General features: G+C 51.7%; 1 long non-coding RNA gene across 3 annotated transcripts; it reads left to right on the plus strand.

Moving 5' to 3' along the window:
* Positions 1-2,711: 2,711 nt before the first annotated feature.
* On the plus strand, positions 2,712-6,533 carry LOC132362777 (uncharacterized). 3 transcript variants are annotated; one of them, XR_009502491.1, is made up of 4 exons: positions 2,712-2,840; positions 3,205-3,336; positions 4,182-4,403; positions 5,462-6,533. It is a non-coding gene; the product is annotated as an uncharacterized LOC132362777 (long non-coding RNA). The 3 variants fall into 3 exon arrangements; XR_009502490.1 differs by lacking the exon at positions 4,182-4,403; XR_009502489.1 differs by lacking the exon at positions 5,462-6,533 and having other exon boundaries at positions 4,182-4,568.
* The last annotated feature ends 296 nt before the right edge of the window (positions 6,534-6,829 follow it).

Here is a 6,829-nt window from a genome sequence, read left to right on the forward strand (position 1 = left end):
CATTGATTTAACAAATAATATAAACATATAAATCCATACTCTGGCGTATTCTAGGTGCTGGAAATCAAGCAGTAAACAGAACAGTCTCTCCTCTTCGGATGTTAATAGTCTAACATGGGAAGATGGAAAACGGCAATGACATCTGTGTCAGGTGGTTATGATACTTAGAAGAAAAATAAAGCCGGGCTGAGGGGTAGGGGAGACAGTGTATGCATGTGGGGATGACTTTTCTTAAAGGACAGTCAAGGAAGGCATCTTTGATAAGATGATACTTCAACAGAACCTGGAAGAAAATGAGGTGCCATATAGATGTCCAGGTACGGCAAAGAGCTAGTTCAAAGGTGCTGGAGTGGGAGAGTGCTTGGCAAGTTCAAGGAGCATGAAGAAGCTCTGTGTGGCTGGAGGGGTGGGAAAGTGGGGGTCAAGGAGAAGAGGGCAGAGAGGGTGTGTGTGTGTGTGTGTGTGTGTGCACGCAGGGGCTGGTTGGATCATACAGCCTGGCAGGGTTACTCTAAGTGAGATGGGAAACAACTGGTGGCCTTGAGCAGAGAAATGACCTGATGTATATTTTAGAAAGACCACTCTGGTTGTTCAGTGGAAAGTAGCTTTTAAGACTGTAAGCTCGGTGCTCTGTGACCACCTAGAAGGGTGGGATGGCGGGGAGGAGGGAGGTCCAAGAGGGAGGGGATATATGTATACCTATAGCTGATTCACTTCATTGTACAGCAGAAACTAACACAACATTGTAAAGCAATTATACTCCAATAAAGAAAACAACAACACTGTAAGTGGAGAAGCCAAAAGACCAGGTCGGAGGTGACTGCATCTCCAGGTGAGAGAGGAAGAGAGCTTGGATTTCAGCAGTGGTCGTGGTGATAAGTGACCGTCAGAATCTGGAAATATTCTGTAGGTAGAACCTGTAGGATGAGCTAGTATGAGGGGTGGGTTGGGTGAATAGTGAGACACAAAGAGACACCTCGAGATTTTGTCCTGAGATTGGGATTGACACGTACACACTACTGTGTATAAAATAGGTAACTAATAAGGACCTACTGTATAGCACAGGGAACTCTACTCAATACTCTATAATGGCCTGTACGGGAAAAGAGTCTAAGAAAGAGCAGATATACGTATCTGTATAACTGATTCACTTTGCTGTAAGCCTGCAACTAACACAACATTGTAAATCAACTCTACTCCAATAAAAATTTAAGAAAAAAGAAACAACACTTTTGCAATAAAAAAAAAGATTTTGTCCTGAACGATGGGTAAACTGGAGTTGTCACATATTGAAACGGAGAACTGGGTGAAAGGAGAACCCTTTGGTTGTGGGGTGCAGGAACCAAGAATTTGGCTTCAGGCGCATTAAGCAGCAGTAGTCTGTTGGATACCCAAGTGGAGGTGATGGGTAGACAGAGGCGTGTGAGCATCCGGGGCCCCGGGAGAGGCCGGGGCTGGGATACGCTCATCAGTGTGTAGTTCATTAACAATCTTGGGGCTGCATGAGATCATCAAGGGAGTGAGTGAGGATGGAGAAGAGGAGTGGGTGGGACATTCCAAGGTTTAAAAGTCAGAAAAATGAGACAGAACCAGCATGAGAATCAAGAGAGCCTGCTTAAGACGGGACAGAGTACAGAGTGGGTGCTCAGTAAATCACAGCCACTGCCATCACCATGACCATCGGTATTTTCATGGTTAGAGTACGGAGAAGTGAAGTTTGAAACCAAAATAGCAAGAGTTCAGGAGGACGCACTTCATGTACTTTTTCCTCTTTTCCTTCCCTTTCCTCTGGTTGTGCATCAACCGTGGTCTCAGACTTCCAGCTACTTACTAGAAATAAAACAAAACCATACAAAACTTCTGGGCACCTTACAAGCCCACAACTCAGTTCAAGATATTCAAGAAGAGCTGAGGTCTTTGGGTTGTTGGTAGGGTGAGTAACCACTGAACAGAGTCTGGGAACTGGATGTGACTTTCTCCTCTTACCAACTCACTATATGACCTCAGGCAAGTCCGTCCCTGCCTCAGTCCTGGAGGAGGATAGAGACTTCCATTCAGGGGAGAATACTGATTAGCTCACCAAGTTTCCTACTTGGATGGCATCTCTGCCATTTGCTTTTCTCCTCTCCAAAGCATATAGATCCTATCCTCAATTATTAAAGCAAGATAACAGTGCTTTTGATTTCCCTCTGAGAGTCTAACCTCGAATTGTGGGCTGTTTAGTACTTACAAAGTCTGGGAGAGGAGTGCCCTTTAGGAGTGACCATCCAAGGTCCCCCGCCCCATCCACCCCTGTAGGCAGTCTGAGGCAGATGCCTCTCACTGGTCTACCAGAAGGCCAATGACTTGAACCATATTAGTTTATTTCCTTGTATAATTATCTTCACTGAATTGCATTTTAGGAATCATGCCCTTGGCTTTCATTAAACATCCTTGAAACAGTCACGCAAAGTTCACTGCTGCATTTGCACGAGAACTACTGTTGCAGACACGACCTATACGCTTCTGGAAAAGACTTCCTGAGTGTTTTTGTGAAGCACAAGTCTGCGGGATATTAATAAAAATTTCATTATGGGAAAAGTTGAGTGAGTTTGGAAAAAAACCCAGGTGTCTTTCTTAAAGGTTATCTAAGAGGCTTTACTAACAAAAAGTACAGTGGGTCCTTAGAAAGAGGATAAACTGCAAGATTTCCCATTTTGTCGACCCTTAGAATCCTGTTTTGGTGGTGCAGCTCTTGGGATCAGTGCTCTGAGCACCCAGCAGAAGAGGCTCTGAATGCTTCGGGCTCAGTTAGTCAAGCACCGTGAGCTGCAACAGGGAACATACAGACAGGAGGCCAGGTAAGCAAGTGACAGGGGAGCCTGCAGGGGGATGAGCAGCGAATGGGCAGCTGGCTCTTCCGTGCACAGCGATCCTGGGTGCCTGGGGTCCCAAGAGGCTTTGCAACGTCCTGGCTGCATCAGATATTAACTTTGCTATTCATGGAGTTAGGGGTCCTAGTCTCAAATATATCCCTCAGTGACCCTCCTGTACAACAACACACAGAGTTAAAAGATTTTAAAAAATAATCCATTGTTAGGAAAAGGACACAGAGACATGTGCTGTGTTTACAGTTTCATGGGCGAGATGGGGAGGAATGCCACTCGCTCCGACAGCTCACTACCTAGGAAGACCACTGAGAGTCTCTCCCCTCCTCTCCCGCAGCTGGAGTCTCTCTCTTTCACTTCCTGACGTGTACACCCCGTCAACCCTCAAATTTCAGCCTCCGAAGCTCCGAGAAAGCCCCTTGGGGAATACTCTGCTCCTCCCTTTCACTGGGCAGAGCGACCAGCACAGGTGTGTGTGCAGACTGCCTGCCCTCCTATCCATGCAAGGTGCATTATTTAGAGGCTAATGATTTCATTGTAAAGTGGGAAGTGAAATATGTTTCGCTAAAGCTTCCAAAGCGAGGGAGGAAGGAGGGAGGAAGAGGGTAGGTCAATGGGTAAATATGATTGCCTGATGGTCTGGGTCCAGCCATCTTCCTAAGGCTGTATCTTTAACTGGGAGGTACAGCAAGATGATCGATAGCACAAGCAACCTTAGGAGAACCACACCGGCCAGCCCGGATCAGCAGAGTCTGTGTGGTGAGATTTAAGGGGGTGCTTAGTTGGCCCTCCAGCTGTAAGTGTTTGCCAGATGACTTGTAACTTCACCACTGAAGCCAAATTCCTTTGACTCTTAGGGCTCTTTCTGCATTCAAGAGCCCTTGGAAATGAGAAATCCCTGAAATGGGTTGTCGCCTGCTGTCAGCTAACCCTGACGCTCAGGAGTAGAGTTGGGAGTAACGGGACGCCGTGTACCCGGGGTCCTTCCTGGGCGTGTGTAACTCTGAGGCTAAGACAGTGAGACTGGCAGTTTAAGAAGCACCTCCAGGACCATGTCGCCTACTGGCAGGCGGAGTAAGGACCCTGCAAGGTGGACAGACATACCTCTTCTCTTATCATTTGAGGGTTTGAGAGAAGAGGCACCGGGAGTTTAGCCTGAGCCCTTCCCACAGGTCTAGAGGTGGGAAGAGAGAGGGATGGGCTTTGACCCTGGGCGGCTCCTCCCTCCAGGCCAAGACCCTGGAGGAGGTTGAGTTTGTATCTTCAGAGGGGATGGGGTGCCCAGGCAGGTGACTGAAGACTTTATCTCCGAAGGACCCAGCATTAGAGAGCTGAACAGCCCCAGACCCCGCGGGCCGGGAGAGCTTCTGGGCATCCTTCCGTGGGGTCCCATCACCTCCCTGCTGGAGGCAGACTGGGTACCAGGACCCTGCGGTGAAGCCGACTGGGGAGCAGCTTCCTCCAGCCTCTCCAAGCACAGACGTCAGCGGCGAGGCTCAGACTTGGTGGCTGTGCTCTGTCTCTGCACAGGCTTGTGTACGCGCAGCGGGGGACCCACGCAGGGGACCGGGGTGGGGAAGCACACAGGAGGCAAGTGCAGAGTGGCGGCAAGTGGCGGTGGTGATGCTGGGGCAGTGCGAGCGGACAGCGGCTCTCCTGGAGGCTCCACCCCTCGGCGGGCTGCCGTGGGACCTGGGAACGGACAGTGCACGTGGAGGGGCAGCTACTCAGGGCTGCCCTGCCGGGGGGGGGGGCGGGCGGTGCTGTCAGGCGGGGGCTGCCTTCAGGGTGGAGTTGTAGCAGAGAAGTGGGGTCACCCCTCTTGGAAGCTTTGAGAATGCGTATGAGGAGGGAGCTGCGAACGGAATCTGGAAAAGGTACGGAGTGCTAGCTTGGTGGAGTTGGGTGCTGGCAGGACTGGCCTTGGAGTCGTGGGAGCGTTCCCAGGAACATCCAGGGGATCGCCACCGGGGCCCCAGTGGTCCCACAGGCCTCCTGAGGCTGGCTGTGCTGTGCTGAAGCCCACATCAAGGGCCCTGGGGATGGCAGCAGAGGCCAGCATGGTTGAGGGTCCCCCGCACCCACCTCATCTCTGCAGGGACCACAGAACTGCACGCACCGTGGGTGTTCTTCACCTGCTCACAAAAGAGCCAGGTCATTGCATGCAGCAGGAAAGGCTTGACGGGGGGTGACGGGAGGAAGGGCAGGAGCAGAGATTTTCCATCTTGATGGTTTTGTTCAAGGCCAGCCCAGAAGCAGCTGACGTTGGCTTCATTTATCCAAAGGGCACGGCGAGTGACCCTCTACAACCCAGGGATCCTGAAATATTTAGAAGCTCTAATGTTTGGGTGGGAAGAGAACCTCTTTTGGATGAGAAGCTCAATTATTGAGGAAGGGAGAGCTCCCGTTGTCTGGGGCGTAGGGGGGGGGCACCTTCCTGCTGCGTTGGCAGGGTGCCGGGCGCGGGGCACCCTGCCTGGGACACTTGCCCTGCTCTGTGGGCGAGGCCTCTCCCACAGTGCTGGGCTCTGGGGGACTTTTCTCGTGGCCAAACTCTTCGGGAAAGTGACACAACGGCCTATTTCTTCCAACAGCACCTCTGATTCAGCCTAGGGTATGGTTCGAGGTTGCATCTCTTGTAAACCCCCCTTCAGCTGCTGTCAAGGGCTGGCACCGGAGTTCTTGAATTTAGGCTGATGTGGGTCCTGCTAGAGCCTGCTGTCCTCTGCACATGTCAACAAATGTGTATGCAGGTGTGGACCAGCTGGATCTCTCTCCTTCTCTGGGAAGCGTGGTTTTCAGCAGCGTCAGGCTGGGAAGACAGACATTTCATGAACCCTGAAGTCCTGTGCAGGCAGTTGTCACACAGTGTTCCACCAGCGGCCCACGGCCGGCACAGAGCACTGCAAAGCTCCATCTAGCACAAGTGACCACGGGGAATGGGTTGAGAATCCTGCTGCATTGTACACGTCTCCTAAGGGAAGAACATCAAGAAAGATGAGCTCGCCGCGGAATTGGCGAACTGTGTGGAAGGGGCGGGATCTGTAGAGCTCAGCAGCGGCGAGCTCCTGTCATGGCTTGGCCAGTTCGGGTCTCCCCCTGTCACTTATGAGGGTGCGGCGATGTTTTCCCAGATGTGGTCCCCGTGTACAAAACAAAGAATCGCTTTGCACAAAGCCAGAAGGGATACATTGAAAGAATTATCAGAAGAGAATAATACATAGGAAATGTTTGTGCTCGCATGCAAGGAAACTTTGTGGGGTATCTGTGGCTGCCAAAGTGACATCTGGCAGGATTAACTGGATCACCAGAGCCAAACAATGAGGACTGGGAAGGCAGCAATAACTGTGAGGCCTGGGCCCATGTGGGGGCAAGATTTTGAGAATGACCACTTAGGTGACAAAATGGGATTCCCACGAACCGCAGCTCTGGTTAGTTTCTGGTCTGGAGCCAGATCCTCTCTCTGATGCAGACGTGGGAGGACGGAGCGGCAAGAGCTGCCCAGCTGCTCATCTGGGAACTCATCCTCCAAGGGACTCTGTCCCTCGTTCTCCTCCCGTACCTGGAGGCGGCAGTCAGCGGGCAGCACCTCTCACAGCACCCCCACGTACACCTGCTCAGACCACCTGCTCAGAGCTACTCTTTTGCCCAGCCCAGCATACCTGTTCCACCTGTCTGATGACCCGCCGCACGTTTCCTCGAAGCACACCCCAGAGCTCTTCGTCACTCCAGCCACGCCTCAGCAACTCCTGTATCAGTACCGGGTATATGGACACGTCCTCCAGCCCCTGTGGGAACCTGTGTGGCCGCCAGCCAGCCAGCTATTGGGCCTCAGACCTGTTCCCTGGTCCTGAGTCAGAACCAGAGCCCTATGTGTCCAGGGTCCACTGAACCCCAGCCCTGGTCAGATATGGAAAATGGAGACTTGGAGAGAGTAAATGATTCACTCCTGCTCTTCATCC

The sequence above is a fragment of the Balaenoptera ricei genome, chromosome 3 (genome assembly GCF_028023285.1).
Source record: "Balaenoptera ricei isolate mBalRic1 chromosome 3, mBalRic1.hap2, whole genome shotgun sequence".
In the NCBI taxonomy this organism is placed as follows: Eukaryota; Metazoa; Chordata; class Mammalia; order Artiodactyla; family Balaenopteridae; genus Balaenoptera; species Balaenoptera ricei.